Source organism: Ixodes scapularis, unplaced genomic scaffold (genome assembly GCF_016920785.2).
Source record: "Ixodes scapularis isolate PalLabHiFi unplaced genomic scaffold, ASM1692078v2 PGA_scaffold6__148_contigs__length_123643588, whole genome shotgun sequence".
Classification (NCBI taxonomy): domain Eukaryota; kingdom Metazoa; phylum Arthropoda; class Arachnida; order Ixodida; family Ixodidae; genus Ixodes; species Ixodes scapularis.
The window spans coordinates 29,032,068-29,050,378 of NW_024609881.1; the positions used below are offsets into that span (position 1 = coordinate 29,032,068).

Sequence of the window (18,311 nt, forward strand, 5' to 3'; positions counted from 1 at the left end):
GACACCGCTTCCCCTTCACCAAAAGTTCCTTGGTTTCCAGAATCTTCTGTTTGGATGCCAGCGAGTGGAAGGTAGCCATCCACACGTGATTCATTTGAAACGAACCACAAGCTTTCAGGTCTTTTAAGACCCCAGCATTTTCGAGCCCTGATTTAAAGTCGCCTATTTTGTATGGCCGCCCTAAATATCGCAGTGCAAAAAAAAAAAAAACGGTTGTATAAACCACGGTACCTGTCGGCAGAGGAGGCAGAAGAATACGATAATCCTGGGGAACATCCGTTGCAGCAATACCACGGCCCGAAAAGGCCGGTGTCACAGCTCCGTCGGAGCCAGCCATTCGTGCGTCCGAACTCAACGAGCACCGGAAACAGAATGCCTTAGACCGCTCGGCAATCCTGACGCTGGTTCTTGGCCATTTCTTTGACAGTCTTCACAGTGTCTCCAAAGAAAAAAAAAATAAACGAATAATGTGGTCTTGTGAGGATACAGGGGCAAAACTTTAAGCCAGAAGTGGGATTCGAACCCACGCCCGGAAGACCGGACTGCGACCTGAACTCAGCGCCTTAGACCGCTCGGCCATCCTGACGCTCGTTCTTGGCCATTTCTTTGACAGTCTACACAGTGGCTACAAAGAAAGAAAAAACAAAAAGAATAAAGTGCTGTCGTGAGGATACAGGAGCAAAGGTTTATGTCAAAAGTGGGATTCGAACCCACGCCCGGAAGACCGGACTGCGACCTGAACGCAGCGCCTTAGACCGTTCAGCCATCCTGACTTTTTTTTTTTTTTTTTTTTTTTCTTTATTGCAACTGGAACAGCACATGTCAGTTCAATTTAAAAAAGCGCTGCAAGTCTTCTGCAGGGCACGTTAAAAGGCTCTCATTTCTAAAAGAGATTTACAAAGACCTAGCCACCCGGGCTTAGGCTCGCGCGTAGAAAAAACACTCTCAACTTGCTTTACTAGTGAGAAAAAATAGAAGCGTACTTCTTTGACATTGGGGTCGGCATGCCTTACTGCCATGCGCGAGCGCCAAATACTACAAAGGCCCAAAAGAAAAAACATGTCAAAAGGCACACAGTCGTCATTCGTCACGTCCAAGAAACGAATACCTGATGGGGTGACTCGCAGCTCTTTCTTTAGCGTGCGCTGAAGCACATCCCAGAAAAAGACCGCATCCATGCAAAAAATGAAAACATGCTCAATAGTTTCAGGTTGCTTGCATAAAAGGCAATCGACCGTCCACGGGACATCAATACCCTTTTCCCTTAGCCACACCTTGACCGGCAACGTATTGGTGTGTAGCTTAAAAAAAAACGTTTTCACTGAATGTGGTACGCACATACGCTTCACTCGATTTAACACATCGTGGCCGCCATTACAGAAAAGTGTTCGATACATTGGTGTCGGGAACAAACTGACCACCAAATCGCGCGCGAGCGCTTTCTTGCTCACTAGAGACAAGTACTCCAAAGAAAAACGTGCAGACAAAAAGCGAACTGATTCAACAACCTCCTTTTGAAATCCCACGAGTCTTGTTGGCTCGACGCCGCAAGAGGAAACAAGAAAGGATGGCAAATGAGGAGACAGTTTTGTCTGGATGAAGGTGCGGATGAACGGTTGCTCTTGGTCTCGCAGAAAAAAGAAACGCGATACTAGCTGTTTAACAAACAAATGGGACAGCCCAAGCCCCCCGTGGCGTACCCGGTGAAAAAGATTGTCCCTCCTCATGGGTTCCCAGTTAGACCCCCAGATGAACAAAGCAAAAACACGGTGAAACTTCTGAACGTTAACACGTGCACAATGTATGGCTTGCAAAACATACCACATCTTTGAAATCAGAAAAATATTGCAAACTGCCGCCCTCGCAAAGATGGACAGATCACGGTGCTTCCAACGAGAAGCACGGCTGTCCAGATCGGCGGCGACCCCCGACCAAAATGTTTTGCTGCTGCGGTAGCAATTTAGAGGTACGCCCAGGTATGCGCAGGGCACGCGGTCCCAGCTAACGCCTTCGTACTCCGAAGGCGTTGTGGCCCATGCGCCGTGCCAAAACCCGCGGCACTTGTCCCAGTTTATGGCAGCGCCGGTCGCGTCACAGAAAGCCTTTGCCAAAGACACCGCGGCACTGACACTTTTCTTATCGCTGGAAAACACTGCGACGTCATCTGCGTAACTTATAACTTTTACCTCGGCATTTTCCAGCCGAAAACCCCGACAATCCTTACTGTTCAAGACGCTTAAACAAAAGAGCTCCAAATACAAATTAAATAAAAGCGGCGACATGGGACATCCCTGCCTCACGGACGTTCGCACGAAAATCGGCTCGGTCACCTCTTTGTTTATGACGAGACGTGTGGTGCAATCTTTATAGGCCATTTTGGCACCTTCCAAAATAACGTCTCCGACGTTCACACGATTTAAAACATCAAAAAGGACGTCGTGCCTGACACGATCGAAGGCCTTGTCCAAGTCTATTTGGAGCATGGCTACTTGGCCCATGCCCGCATCACACGCTTCCAAGACACTGCGCGCGACATGCACGTTCGTCGTGATGCTCCGGCCCTGGATCCCACACGTTTGGTGTTCCCCGATAAGTTTGCAAGCAACACTTTGAAAACGTCGCGCTAAAATCTTTGCAAAAACTTTGTAATCTACGTTACACAGGGTGATCGGGCGGTAACCAGTGATTCGCCGTAGTTTAGCGACGTCGTCACTTTTTGGTATAAAAACAGTATGTGTTCGCGTATAAGAAGGCGGTAACATTTTCCGCTCATACGCTTTACCAAAAACTTGTAACAATAAACTGGCGAGTACGCCCTTGAATTTCTTGAAAAACTCGGCACTTATTCCATCGGGTCCCGGCGTTTTCGAGTTTGGCAGGTCGTCTATCGCCCGTTCGACCTCTTGAAGAGTGATCGGCTGAGACAGGCTTTCCGCCTCCTCTTCAGCTAACTGCGGCAGCGCCTCAAGCAGCTTGACCCACGCGGGGGCCCCTTTCCCTTGAACTGGGCTCTCAAAAAGCTGCTTGTAGTGAGCCACAAACGCCTGCTGAATACTGCGTGGACATGTGCGCGTAACGCCGTCAACTTCAATTTCCGCTATCTCGTTTCGCACGGCGTACCGCTTTTCGTCTGCTAAGGCTCGTTTCGTTGGCTGCTCGCCCATGAGGTATTTCTCCGCCCGGGCTCGAACCACGGCGCCGCGGTAACGTTCTCGATGCAGCTGTTCTAGGCGCTCCTTAACGTTGTCCAAATCCTTTAAACAGACGCCGGGGTTTGCACACTCCGCTCTAGAGAGCGCCAGCAGATCGGCGTTTAAACTCCGTTCAGCTTGACGCGCTTCGTGGGCCAAAAGAGACGACCTCTCTATCGCAAGCATCTTCACTTCCTGCTTTGCGGTCTCCCATGCCTCAAAAATGTCCTCTTCAGCGTTTTCAAAACCCGACTTAAAAATGTCACCGGCGCCCTTAACAAAATGTCCGTCGTCAAGCAGCTTCGTGTTCAGCTTCCAAAGCTTCCACTCAAACTTCGCCTTCGGCCGCGCCTTATTCCCGATCGTTGTCGCAACCAAGCAATGGTCGGAGAAAAACACTGGTGTGACGCGATACTTTGTTAACAACGCTGCCACGGAGGCCGAAACGTAAATCCTGTCTAAGCGAGCGTGGGAGGACGCCTGAAAGTGTGTGAAACGCATCTCCCGCGTTTCGTTTCTAACACTCCCAGCGTCTACCAGATCGAAATCTTCGAGCAACTCTTTTAATATCGTCGCGCTTCTATCGGGGCGCTGCCCAGACGGCAGCCTGTCTATCGCCTGAACGACGCAGTTAAAATCCCCGCACAACACAACTGTCCTCTTACAATCTACAAAACGGCGCAAGCCAGAAAAAAAGGAAACTCGGTCTTTCACCGTATTGGGGGCATATACACAGATAAGCCGCCAATGAACTGCCGCAAACAAAAAGTCACACAAAATAAAACGACCTTCCATGTCGGTAGTTACTGATAACTCGAACAAGGCCAACGATTTTTTTAAGAACAAAAAGCAACCACCCGATAAACCTACAGCGTGCGTAACACAAACTTCGTACGAAGATAAAAAGGGCTTAAGTGCATTCGTCACCTGCTCTTCCTCGGCCATCTTGGTTTCCTGCATCGCCAAGAAATCGGGTTTCTGGCTTTCCAACAAACGTTGTACTTGATATTGTTTCTTCCGCATGTTGAAACCGCGAACATTTAACGATGCGACCGTGATGGCCGGTTCAAGCGTGCAAATCATAAAAAAGGCTATGACGGGACACTTGCCTTGAAAACCCGCACGAAAGTTCATGAACCAGGCGTTGCCGCCTTACTGGCTGTCGCGGCGTGGCCCGCCGTCCGCGGGGCTGCCAGGTAGACGCTTGTACCTGCCGCGCTTGCTCGTTTTCCACCCGTTCAGCCATCCTGACGCTGGTTCGTGGCCATTTCTTTGACAGTCTACACAGTGTCTCTAAATACATAAAAAAAAAAAACGAATAATGTGCTCTCGCGAGGATACAGGGGCAAAACTTTATGTCAGAAGTGGGATTCGAACCCACGCCCGGAAGACCGGACTGCGACCTGAACGCAGCGCCTTAGACCGCTCGGCCATCCTGACGCTCGTTCTTGGCCATTTCTTTGACAGTTTACACAGTGGCTGCAAAGAAAGAAAAAAAAAAAGAATAATGTTCTCTCGTGAGGATACAGGAGCAAAAGTTTATGTCAAAAGTTGGATTCGAACCCACGCTCGGAAGACCGGACTGCGACCTGAACGCAGCGCCTTAGACCGCTCAGCCATCCTGACTTTTTTTTTTTTTTCTTTATTGCTTGATTTTGGCAGGTACAAGGCAATAACATACACTCAAAGTAAGAGGCTAAAAACCATCAGCTCGCCTGGCTGACGCAAAAATGTTAAAACCTTTGAGGTTAGCAAGCCCCTCAAGAAGTGGTAGCCATTCAGGCCAAGGTTGTTGGGCCTTATACACTTCCTGCATAAAGCACATTTGCTCTGCAAAATACTTGTGCACAGGACGCAGATCGACGTCTGCATGGCGGACGGCCATGCGACACCGCCACAAACTGTGAATGCCCAGCAGCATGACCATGTCTAGAGGTACACCGTCACCCCCTTTAACAGGTAAAAAACGAATTCCATGTGGCGTAAGACGCAGGTCCTTTTTGAGCGTTCTTTGCAGGACGTCCCGGAAAAACACTGCATCCCAGCAATCTAGAAAAACATGTTCTATTGTTTCTTGCTTTTTGCATAATATGCAGTTATCGGTCCAGGCAACAGGCACTCCCTTCTCGACTAGCCTTGCTTTGACAGGTAAGGTTTGGCTATGCAACTTGAAAAAAAAAAACGTTTTGGTTGAGGCGGGAATGACCATTCTTTTGACACGTTTTAACACGTCCTGCCCTGGGCCTTCACTGAAAAACATACGATACAAAGGAGTGGGGAAAATTAAATCAATAATGTCTTTTGTCAACCGTTTCCGCGAGACACCGCACAAGTATTCCAAAGAAAAGCGCGTTGTTAAAAACTGATAAGCACCAACGACTTCTTTTAGATAACCGCGTACAGAACCACTGACGTCTATGCCGGACGACACAATGAACTCAGGAAGAGCGCTGCGCAGCCTCGCTTGAATGACCGTGCATAAAAAAAGGATATTTCTGGTCTTGAAGAAATAAAAATCTATTAACCTATTGCCTTACAAACAAGATGGAAAGCCCCAGACCGCCAACACTGACCCTTCGGAAAAGATTCGTTTGGCTCGTCCTCTCCCATACCGAGCTCCAAATGAAGACGGCAAACACACGATGAATGCGGTGAACGTTAATACGTGAGGAATGCAACACCTGCAACACGTACCAAATCTTCGCAGCAAGAAATGTGTTACACACAGATGCACGCGCAAAAATGGATAAACCATGGCCTCCCCACTTGTTCGCCTTTGCGCGCAAAGCCTCAGTCTCATCGCGCCAGAATTCGTCAGTGTTGCGATAGTAATTCAATGGTACCCCAAGATACCGAGACGGCGAATCCGTCCACGTAATGCGTTCATAAACAGTCGGCGTAGAAGGCCAATCGCCGTGCCAAAGACCCACACACTTTTCGAAGTTTACAGAACTGCACGTACGGTCGCAAAACATTTCTATCAACTCTATGGCTTTCTTTACACTGTCCTTATCGCTACAAAAAATTGCTACGTCGTCCGCATATGATAAGATGCGGACTTCAACAGTTTGTAACTTAAAACCTCGAATGTAACTACTGGGTGATTTCAGATAAGATCGACCAAAGGGTGGCTGGTCGACATTTTTAAATCAACTGATGTTTCTATATGACATTGTCTAGTGTCTGGTATAAACGAATCCACACTTAGTTTTGACCAGAAAAAAAGTTTGGAGACAAGAAAAATCGTAAGGCAGGGAGAGGTGGACAGTTGCAATAACGCGCACTGATGGAGGGGACAAGTTTGAAAGAGAATAATTAAAACAATAAAATTAGGAGAATTTTAAAACTTTTTACAAACAAACTATGGGTACAACTTGCTTGTAATATAAAGTAATAATATTTATTAAAAATTTATTTAGTTTTCTAAAAATTGCCAAACATGCCTGCTCGAACGACAAATGGCAAACTTTGGAAATCTGTATCTCATGAAATAATTTAATCATTATTACATAACTTGCAGACATTATTTTACTAATATATGGCTATTATTGAAAATCTGAGTGACACATTAGTCACAATATATTTAGGCAAACATGGGAAAAAAATCAAACAAAGAAAAATTCCAATGCGAATAAAAAAAAAAACACCACCTTCGATTTTTTTAAAATTTGGGTACCCTGTTATACTCTATTTCGGCATTCATTTCTATTAAAAACATGTTGCATCATTGCACTGTGAAAGAAGAAACAACTCCCCAAAGTAGGGTCCTTTTTCAAAGCCTACACTTAGCAGTGTCCTATACACTCCGTGCGACGCGACTGGCGCGCCGCCGCGCGGCCGGTACCGAAGGTAGGCAGTGAGAACTCCAGAGAAAACGAAACCGAAACCACGTCGCGTACGTTGGTACGCATTGAAGTCGGAGTGGTGCGGTTGCGCTGGGTTCACTGCATGAAGTGCTGCCTGTGCTGCGTCATTAAGTGCTTCAATAGTTATACGTCGTATCTCGTGGAGACAAAGTTTCACAGTTTTTCACCTCGCCGATGTTTTGTGGGGCAGCGACAACGATGCAGCCGTGCCGTACGACGCGAGAAATTTGGTGTCCCGATCATGTCTGCCACTGTGTCGGCACGGCTGACATATTCTACACTGCCGCTTTGCGCTCTGCGTTTGTTTTCATACCAGTAACGCCTACATGTGTCAGCGCCGATAGGACGAACTGAAATGCCATCCCACACTCGCGGGTATGCAGTGCCAATTTCGTTGGAGGAACGCCCTCCAAACAAGTTTCGTCCCCATCGTGCGTGTCGATGATATTTCCGGACAAGTATGGCACGCAATCTATACTTCATGAAGAAAGATTCGAACGGTAAAAAAAGTGACAAATATAAATCTAAAGAAAACAACAATAAAAATCGGAATCACTGGAGAATCGGCGTTTCAGTATGGAAGTTTATGTGGCGTGCTTTCTTTCTTGATCAGCCTCCTTCTGGATGTGGAAACGCTGACACCCCGAGTTCTGTAGGCAGCAATTTTTTTTCTCGGCTTTAGAGCCACCTATCGCAAAGTGGTTCGAACTGGAAGTACCGTCCACTGGTCCCTTCCTACCTGTAAAGTGTGCACCTCCCACGATGAGTGGTAATATCTGACAGCCTTTGACGGTAAAAGCCAGTTTCCATTTAGTTACGCCGCCCAAACTAAATTTCCACCTGGTTTCGCTATGCCAACTATTTTTGTTATAATAAGTGTTGTGCCAAGTGACGGTTATGTCAAAGCACCTGTGCGCCGAAAATCAGCACCTCGCACAACAGGTTATTACACAACAGCTGACCGCACTTTTAAGTTTCTGTTTCTACCCCAGTCTCGGGTTAAGTTCCATCATGGTAAGAAGCCCTTGGCGGCTAAATCGTGTGTTGGCCGACAACTTTCTTTTCTCGGCTTTGGAACCACCTTTCGTAAAGTTGTTTCAATTGGAAGTACAGTCCACTAGTCCCTTCCTACCTCTAAAGTCTCCACCTCCCCCGACCAGTGGTATTCTCTTGACAGCCTTTTCATGGTCAAAACTGGTTCTAATTGAGTTACGCCGCGCAAACCAAATTTTCACCTGGTTTCCCTATGGCACCTTTTTTTGTATAATAAGTGCTGTGTCATGTTACTGTCAAGTCCAAGTACCTGTGTGCCCAAATCTGCACTTTGCACAGCCCGCTATAACACAACATTTTGGGTTCAATATTGGATATACCGTACAGCTTTATTTCTTTATTCGTTAGAAACATAACTTTCACACCTGCCGTCTTATTGAAACTTGGCACACTTCGTGCAGAAATTTAGTGTACATCTCACTCGCCTCCAATATCATCGTTCCAGCAGTCCTACGTTTACAGCGACGAGCGAAATAAATTTCCCACTCAAAACAATTATGGTGGCGGCCGTCTTGCTTTTCAGAAAATTGCTCCAACTCCTTTTTTGGCCGCAACTAGATAAATTACCCCTAATAACGACTCAAACTCAATATATAAGAAGTGGAGAACAGCTAAATGCCTTTCTGCCCCAGCACTCATGCAACGTCACCCTCAACGTATCGGCTCAAAAAGCAAAAGTTTCGTCCGTACGCGCTTCCGCCGCCACAGCTTGGCATGCGAAAAGGCGCCGCAGGCTGCTGAACGCGCCTCACGGTCGAACGCCAGCTCCTCCGCTAGCGGCGCTGCGCGCGTTTTTCAAAGCGCCCCCTATAGTTCCCGCACGGAGTGTATACAAGAAGTGACTCTGAGTTCCAGTTTCATGAAACTTGCACAAATGTTTTATATACATTTATTCAGATGAGGTCATTGATAAAAAGAGCGATCGGTCACACAGTAAAAGGGAGGAGAAACTATATACAGCATTTTACATAAGCGTACAAAGTGGTATCATATTAGAGACTAATGATTTGAGAAAAGATGATGCAGTGTGAAGTTGTACCTTCCGGTATATTTTACATCTAGAGTAAAATAAATAACTTTACTTCCACACACAAAAACAAAGATATGATAGTAAGATATTTAGGTTGGCTGTGTATTTACGATTACAAACAATTTCAGGTGACGGATGCCATAGTGCCTAACTGGAGCAGCTTCGATGCTCTCGGTGTATGAATGAATCGTGGCAAGCCGATATATTTTATCCTGCTCGAGGATAACCTTTTGGGATTTTTTTTATAGTAATCAGATAAATATTATTAGTAACCACCAACAAAAACAGTAGGTTAAATACCCCGTGAAGAAAAATGTGATAAATAAGATGTCCCTGCATTCAAAATGAGCAGTCCTTGGGAAATCAAATTCGGCACTTTACGCTAAGGTTTTCCTCGCTGTACCCATTTAATAAAGTTGCTTCCAAGCAGATCCGACTGTCCGTGCTACATATACGTCACAGGTCCCTTCTGTTGATGACTTGCTGAGCCGCCACGCGTGCCAAGACTGAATGCCAGGGAAGGCGCGCACCGTCAGCCACTCTTCTTTTTTTTGTTCACGATACCGAACAACCTCATTTTCGTCCAGATATACAAGATGCACGCCTTTCAGTTTCTTTGATAGAACGCTCACCATTGTCCTGGCCGTCTGAATTGCGCTTACTGAACGTTCTCTCAGGTTGTTCAGCGTGGCCTGGTGCTTCACGAGTCCGCCAACTCCGTCACATGCATTTTTCCCATGTCCAGATGCAGAAAATAACCACTGGGCTTGTGGGCAATCGTCCTTTGCAAATTGGTGAAGCTGGTAGCAATTCTTGAAATGACTGGCGGCGCCGTCACTTACGTACGTCACGTACGAGTATACCGCAACGTTGTCTTCAACCCACTCCTTCACTTTTTCTAGAGCCAAGCAAGCGTGAGCGGCGTCGTGACACAGGTCCTCACTGATGATGGCAAAGCTGTTTGTAGATTTTCTTGTTGTCACTACACATGTAAATATCGAAACTTGTTTTTTTTTCCAGTGATGTGCTTGCACTTCGTCAGGAAGCACGATGGTCCAGTTTTCAGCAAAGTCAAAATGAAAGACAATGCTCCCGCGTTGCATGCACTGTTTTTCATCGTAGATCGCTTTACCTTGCGTTTGCCGGATATGGTTGTGAAGTACCCAACTTCCAACCGTCACTTGGATGACTTTTAGGAAAGTCTCAGGTTCCAAAGTTTTTTTCACAAGGTCGCCGGACTCCCATGTTGCAAGCACAATCTCTTCATCCTCCGGGATATCAAGTTCCTGGAGTGTAAGAAACTGGCCTTTTGGGCAGTGATCACTGTCTCCTTGAAGGCACAGTTCTGTTGCTGGGTCGCACAGAAATGCCGAGTTCATTTCACCAGTGTTGAATGTTGAGCCTGTAACGTTCTCTAGAGCGGCAATACAAAGATAATAATTGGCGCAGCGCACACAAACGCACACTTCCTGGTGTGGAATACATTGGACCCATCTAGGGCGCAACGAATAAAATTTCGTTAGCCCAACGCCGGAATCGGGATGCTTGTCTTTGTATATACGGAAGTCCTCTCGTATTGAGCATGTCATGAAGCGCTTTGGCACGAACGTTTTCTCTCCATTGAGCATGACAGAGATGACGTCCTTCTGGTTGGGACTTTGGCGCGAACATTGTAGCTCGTCTTTCGTGAAGTACTCTAGGGCAGCAGACAGGTTCTCAGGGCTCACCTTGCACCTCGTGTAAGGATCCGGCTCATACCACACGCCATGCTTTTCCTTGAGTTTTCGGGATTTACTGATGAGGTACATTGAGGCCTGTGGAATCATCTTTTGAACCTCATTCTTCGTCAGTGTTGACGGCACGAGTGTAAGCAGTTGACAACGTTCCCGGAGAGAGGTGGCGGTTTCAAAGGCCTGCCGAAAGTTGTCCACCCACTCAGTGCATGTGGAGCATGTTGGTTCGGACGACCCCGATGGTGCGTCCCTGTCGTACGCAATACGTAGCCTTGAGCGTATATTCTTGACAGCAACCTGCTCCAGTTCTGTCTGCTTTCTCTTGACATAGGCAGGCCTGTCCCGACTTCTTACGAGGCTTGGTTGTCTCAGCGGCGACACATCTGTAGGTAGTATGCTGCGATTTAGATCTTCAATTGCTTCTTCAGCTGGCACAAATATGTCAGGGCACTGCTCTGAGCTTCGCATCGAGATCTCCTTAGTGATGTGCATGAAGCAATGGTAGCACAGGTAGTCCGTCTCTCTCACTTTGGTGGAACAGTCAGGCGGAAGAATTTGCTTCAACGAGTTTAGGTCCAACTCGCCAACACTTCGAAAATTCCGCTGCTTTGGTATAGTCTTTTTGTGCTTGCAAAAGTAATCTGCACAAAACACTCGTTCGGAGCTCCAGGACGTCTTCATAATGTATACATAAATAATAGAAATTAAACCCCAACTTATGGCATTAATTGCCAATTGAAAGAACTACTGGGTGCACAAGTGACAAGTCCGAGGCTGAGGAGCTCACTCACTGCAAACGTACATCTGAAAAGAGAGGTCACAACTGAGGCTGTCGGCAAAGCTTGATCCACGTCAAAGGAAGAAAGAGGGAAAGTCTCCAGACAAAAAATTGTGGTCAGCGGCCTTCGAAAAAGACTTTCCGGAATCGCACTGTCGTCCCTCCACGCGCTGATATGAAAGCACCCGAGCTTCTACCACGTGGTTCATGACACAGCCTGAGCCATGTCGGCGACCGGTTCGCTAGGGGTTGGCGGTGGGGTTACGTTGATGGTCACTCGGATTAGCCCTTGCTGTACTGAGCTACCGCCTGCAGTGCCTTATCGCCGGCTGGTGTCAACAACGAGAACACACACCCTGTCTACACCAAAACTACAAGCGTTCACCGCACACGCGTCGCCGCCGCTTTTAAGCTTTTGTGAAATTGCTTTCTTTTGCCGCGGAGAACCGCCTTATCTTAACTACGCGCCTGAAATTCTTCCAGGCGGGCGTACACAATATCAAGCGTTTCGAGAAATGCCCGTGGAGTAGAACTATGGGAAAATTCGGAGCCCGCGATGTCGATATCGTCGCCGTTGTGTTAGTACGCCGTCGCGTACTGCAGTCCCCCGTTGGGGGAGGGGGGGGGGGGCGGTCTTACTACGATAACATGGCGACAGCGTTTACACTCTATGTATTTACGCGAGGCTCGAGTATTTGGGGATAATGCTGCCGGTTGGTGTGCCCCTTTGTGCCTGATATTATCGCCCGTGACGCCAGCGAGTGAGATGGCGACAGGCATGACTGCTCAGTAAACAGGCGTCTGCGGCCATGTTTTGCTGGTTGAAGCGAACCCCCTTGTCCTTGACAGCGAGCGGGGAAATGCGAAAAAAAGATTGTATCGGCCGTTTTGCCAGAACTAGCGACGAGTGTCGTCTGCGGTTTCCGGCAACTATTTTGCCATAATCGTGAGCTTAGCGAGGAAATGATTTTTGCTAGCCACAGAACACTACCACGCAGAAAGGGAATGCTTGAACATGTTTTTGTTCTGGATATATATCAGGGATATATGAGAGAGAGAGCGAGAGAGAGAGATGAAGGTAGAGCGGAAGAGGGAATAACATATAGTGTCGCAGGAGAATAATGTAAACAAAGTTCCTAGTGGCCGATGGCTGCATGATCTTTTCTCGGATCACTAGTCCGTAATATGATACCTCTTTGTACACAGTAGTTTCTCCTTAATTTAAGTGTGTGAACGATTTCTTTAATTATCATTGGCCTCATCTGAATAAAAATATATAAAGATGTGTGTTGGTTTCATGAAACTGGAACTCAGAGTCAGTTCTTGTATAAAACACTGCTAAGTGTAGGCTTTGAAAAAGGACCCTATTTTGGGGAGTTGTATCTTCTTTCTCAATAAAATGATGCAACATGTTTTTAATTGAAATGAATTCCGAAATAGAGTATAACAGGTTACCTAAATTTAAAAAAAATCGAGGGTGGTGTTTTTTTTTTATTCGCATCGGAATGTTTCTTTGTTTGATTTTTTTTCCCATGTTTGAGTAAATATATCCTAACTATTGTATCACACAGATACCTTAGTTTTTTTTAAATATTAGCTATATATTAGTGGAATAATATCTGTAAATTATATCATAATGATTAAATTATTTCATGAGATACAGACCTCCAAAGTTTGCCATTTGTCGTTCGAGCAGGCATGTTTGTCAATTTTTAGAAAAATAAATAAATTTTAAATAAATATGATTACTTTATTTTGAAAGCAAGCTATACCCATAGTTTGCGCCTAAAACGTATTAGAGTTCTCCTAATGTTATCGCTTTAGTTATTCACTCTCAAACGGGCCCCCTCCATCAGTGCGCGTTAATGCAACTGTCCACCACCTCATGCCTTACGATTTTTCCTGTCCCCAAGTATTTTTTCTAGTCAAAACTAAGTTTGGATTCGTTCATACCAGACACTAGACAATAACATATAAAAACATCAGTTGATTTGAAAATGTCGACTAGCCATCCTGTGGTCGATCTTATCTGAAATCACCCTACTACGAATAACGCTTAAACAAGATGGTTGAAGAAAAATACAAAAAGCAACGGCGAAATCGGACAGCCTTGTCTCACGGAAGAAAGGAGAGGAACGCGCTCAGTCACACATTTGTTCACCACAAGTCGAGTGGCGCAATTTTTGTAAGCCATACGTATACCATTAGACAAAACTGCCCCTACATTTATATGATCTAAAATAGCAAAAAGGATTTCATGGGACACGCGGTCGAAGGCCTTTTCCAGGTCGACCTGTAACATTGCCACTCTTCTTTTCATAGTGTCGCAACATTCCAATATACTTCGTGCAACGTGCACGTTCGTTACAATACTCCTGTCCTGTATTCCACACGCCTGGTGCGGGCCGACGATAATGCTAATGACACTTTGTAATCGTTCCGCTAACACTTTCATGAAAATCTTGTATTCTACATTGGTCAGTGTAATAGGGCGGTAAGAACCATCAGAACGGAGTTTCAAGCGGTCTTCAGTTTTGGGAATAAAAATCGTGTGTGTGCACAAGAACGACGGGGGCAAAACATTAAGAGTATACGCTTCGGTAAACACACAGTGCAAAAACGGGGCAAGCTGATCTTTGAAAGCTTTATGAAATTCTGCTCCTATACCATCAGGGCCGGGTGACTTTCCCGGTTTCAAGTTGTCGATGGCTTTTTCTACTTCCCACAACATTATAGGTTGTTCTGACTTTTCTTTTAGTTCGTCTGCCAGCTTCGGCATTAACGGCAAATAACTCCGAAACCCGTTTTTTTTTAGGCTCACGATAACTGAACAATTCTTTATAGTACTCAACAAACGCGCGCTGTATGTTCACGTTATCGCTCGTCAGAACCCCCTGATTCGAAATTTCCGTGATTTCATTTTGACTCGCATACTTTCTTTCCGCGCCTATCGCCCTTTTTCGTAAGTAGCTCCCCAAGCGATAACCGGTTCCATCGCGTTCGCAGCATAGCCCCCTTGTATTCTTCAGTATCAAGAATTTCGAGGCGCTTTTTGGTACTGATAATTTCATCCGAAAAAGAACCTGGCGATAGGCATTCTTCCAGCATCAATCTTTGAAGCAGGCCGTTTAACTCGCGCGATTCTTTCTTTTCGTTATGCTTCAAAAAGCCGGTGCGCTCGATGGAAATCAATTTTATTTCCTGTTTAAGCAATTCCCATTTTACTCCAAATCCGTGCCCTTTTGCGCTCGCTGAATCTTCAAAATTTTTCTGGACTGCTTGTACAAAAAGCTCGTCTTCAAGGAGTTTGCAATTAAATTTCCACAAGTCCCACGTGAACTTTTTAGGCGTATCTTTGGAGGAACAAATTAAAAAAGAAACAAGGCAATGATCACTGAGCGACACGTGATCAACGGCGTATTGCTTGCACGCTCTTACAAGGTCGAGTGAGACATACCATAGTGCCTGCCCAATGATTTCTTTGTCGTCGTCGCGCCTACCTCAGATATTTGCTACTAGGGGCGCCAAAACCCCATACAGAAAAGCAGACGACGCTTATCCGTTGTCTGCTACTACAGTTCACTGCAGCTAGCGTAAGCTACGTTATCACGTTAAGCTATGTGATAACGTAAGTTTTCCATGTTAGGTTACGCGGTAACGGGACCTTACGTGTTCAAATAGGTCACGTGATCACGTAATGTTTTTGTGACACGAGTAACTTCTTTCGGTCGTCATTTGACTCGCAGAGCTCTAGAGCGCTTAGCAGTAGCCGGCATAGCTCAATAGCACGAGGATGTCTGCGGCTCCTGGCACGCACACCGTGACGCCACACGGTGTGCGTGTGGCGTCACGTAGTAGTAGGTGGACATTTGGCACGGGTGGTGAAGGAACATGTCAACTGCAGTGACTGCTTCCTACTGGTCATTAAGCACGCTTCTACGGCTCACAGTGATTCCCTCATCAGGCACCAGGAAAAGGGAGGACAATACTATCCATCGAAAAGCTAGTGGGGGTGCTGTATGCGCTGAAGAACTTCGTAGAGGTTTTACTGAAAAAAAACGAAATATGCTGAACAAGTCTTTGCATGCAGCTGTTGAGACTGCGTTAGATACACTTATGCCCCATGGGGCTCTGAAATGCGCAAAGGCGGATAAAGATGTCAACCATTACAAAGATTTCCTGCAAATTCTGTGTACTAAGTATTTCAGGCCAATTTTCACAAAATACTCTGCATCCGTGACTGACAAGCATGACCTCAAGAAGATCTGCTTCAACAAGCCACTATCTAGGAAATCGTTAAAGCTCTAGAACTGCATTCGTGAAAAACAGTGCGAACACTAAGGAACCGGTCAAAAACACAAAGAAAAAACTTTGAGTTAAAAAAAAAATAAAGCAAAAATTGAAAATATATTTCACGATGCCCGGTCAGAGCGTTGCCGACGGGTGCGCAAGATTTCGGTCAGCGAAGGCTCATTCGCGGTCCTGAGAAAAATCCCTTGACTGCCGCATGTGGTCCGCGGGCCGTATGTTTTCCGGCTCAGCTCCAAAAGCAATAAAAACGCTAAGTAGTTGCTGTTGCAACGTCGTGAACGTTCGCCAGCCTGTCAGTCTCCTTTTTAATTTGGATTGACTATTACTGTAGTCGCTGTGACAAGCACCTGAGATCTGGTAACATTTCAGCAGAGAAACCAAACCAAGAAGTGAAAGCTAAAAGAAAGGATAAGACTTCTTTTATATATGAAAACTATACTGACGGTGCTTTGCGCTAGCTATGTAGCACGGGTTACGAATGTATTCAATTCACAAATGGCGTCACAGTGGACTGTAGCAGCGGGCAGCGGAGAAGCGTCGTCTGCATTTTTGTATGGGGTTTTGGCGCCTCTAGTAGCAAATATGTGATGCAGGCGCAACGACGACGAAGCATGGGGAAGCCAACCATTGGGCAGGCATTATCAGTAGAAAGGAGGCTATGGACATACGCTCTATCCAAGCGTGCATGACTTGCACCTTGGAAATGCGTATACTTTAAACCTCTACCGCGGGACGCCGCAGTGGGCAATGTCTTGTAAATCGCACCGGTGAAGCATGTCGCACAAAAACACGGTGCTCGCGTCCCGAAATCTCACGCTATTTGACCTATCCTGCGGCGCGCGCACACAATTAAAATCGGCCAATAATATAACCAACCGATCAGTTTGAACGTACTTTTCAATAAACTCGAAAACAAAATAAACGTTCCTCCGTCTTAGTAGGGGCATTGATGCACACCACGCGAAATTTGTAGTTAGGAATATTGAAATCGCACAAGCAAAAGCGCCCCGAATCACTACTAACGTCTTGTTTGATGGCAGGCCGTTGGGCAGTATCGCGATAGTATTTCAGAAATACATTTCGTATCTGTATTTCTGTATCGCGATACATTTTTTTCACCAGTATCTCTATTACTGTATCGGAATACATTTTGAATGCTCCTTTGTATTGCAATACAATCAGGGTGAAATGTATTTCGTTACATTTCTTAAGAAATACTCCCCCCCCCCCCCCCCCCGAAAAAAAAAACAATTTAACGCATTTTTTTTTTTTTTTTTTACTTCTGAGGGCCACTTCCCCGACCACGCAATACTTCTCAGAAGGGCCAAGGAGGTGCTGGGGAATTGTTACCATACTGACCAAGGTTCCTTCCGATTCTCCAAACTATTTTCCTGTGCGTCCTCTTGGCCCTTCTGAGAAGTGTTGCGTGGTCGGGGACTCGAACTAGGTGGCATGCCAGGGGTAGAGTCAGAGCATCTTCTGCCGCAGGTCCTCAGGTAGGGATGCCTTGAGGTATTATTTGCTGACATCCAATGCCCGCTGCTAACCATCTCTTTTGCCTTAGCGTACGCAGTACACCCGGCCGGCAAAGCTGAGTCACAGTCCATTGCAGTTCGAGCCAGATGGTGGTTGACTTAAAATAGTAGGATGACCCACGCAGTGAAGTTCAACAGATATTCAGATGCGTCTGCTGCTTCGCCCGTAATATTGCACGACTTAAGAGTACGTCATCAGCCCACGTGAATGTGACCCGCTGCTCTGGTGATCTGAAACCGAGCAAGGAAGTCAGACGTGGCCTCGCTGTGCCGACCCAGACTTCGTACACCTGCGACTCGTCTCGAGTTCGCTGTTTCTCAAGGAGCTCGCACTTGTGCCGGCAATATCAGGTCGCAATCCACGAGGTCTCTATTTGGAGTATGCAAGACAAAACCTGAGGACTGCAATCCATGCGTCGGTGGCAGGGGGTCGACAGGAAAGACCTTTACAATAGAGATGCCACCGTATCGTTTTTTCAACCGTAAGAGAAGACAAGACAGGTGTTCCAGGATGCTTCAGGTAGTCCACTATTCTCGAAAAATCCAAATGACACTGCCTGCTCGATCTTCATCGAGGTAACCTGCAACGAAAGTACGTATTGTCCTTTCATACAGCAGCGTGCCAAAGTTTCATGTTCAAGGCCACACCTACAGATAAAGAATGCCAGTTAATTCCAGCGTGACGTCATGGGATAAATGTTGACAGGGGCGTCCTTATTGGACTGGGACGTGGTGATTTAGGATGACATATACTTTATTTAGAGGTCGAAGTCTTTTGGCATCCCTCATCAGACAGACAGGATGTCAGGGAAGG

At 46.2% G+C, this 18,311-nt stretch overlaps 4 non-coding genes across 4 annotated transcripts; all 4 read right to left on the reverse strand.

The window, feature by feature from the left end:
• Positions 1-502: 502 nt before the first annotated feature.
• On the reverse strand, positions 503-586 carry Trnal-cag. Its single transcript has one exon. It is a non-coding gene; the product is annotated as a tRNA-Leu (tRNA).
• Positions 587-689: 103 nt separating this feature from the next.
• Trnal-cag lies at positions 690-773 on the reverse strand. The gene has a single exon. It is a non-coding gene; the product is annotated as a tRNA-Leu (tRNA).
• A 3,774-nt stretch (positions 774-4,547) lies between these two features.
• On the reverse strand, positions 4,548-4,631 carry Trnal-cag. Its single transcript has one exon. It is a non-coding gene; the product is annotated as a tRNA-Leu (tRNA).
• A 102-nt stretch (positions 4,632-4,733) lies between these two features.
• On the reverse strand, positions 4,734-4,817 carry Trnal-cag. The gene has a single exon. It is a non-coding gene; the product is annotated as a tRNA-Leu (tRNA).
• Positions 4,818-18,311: the final 13,494 nt, after the last annotated feature.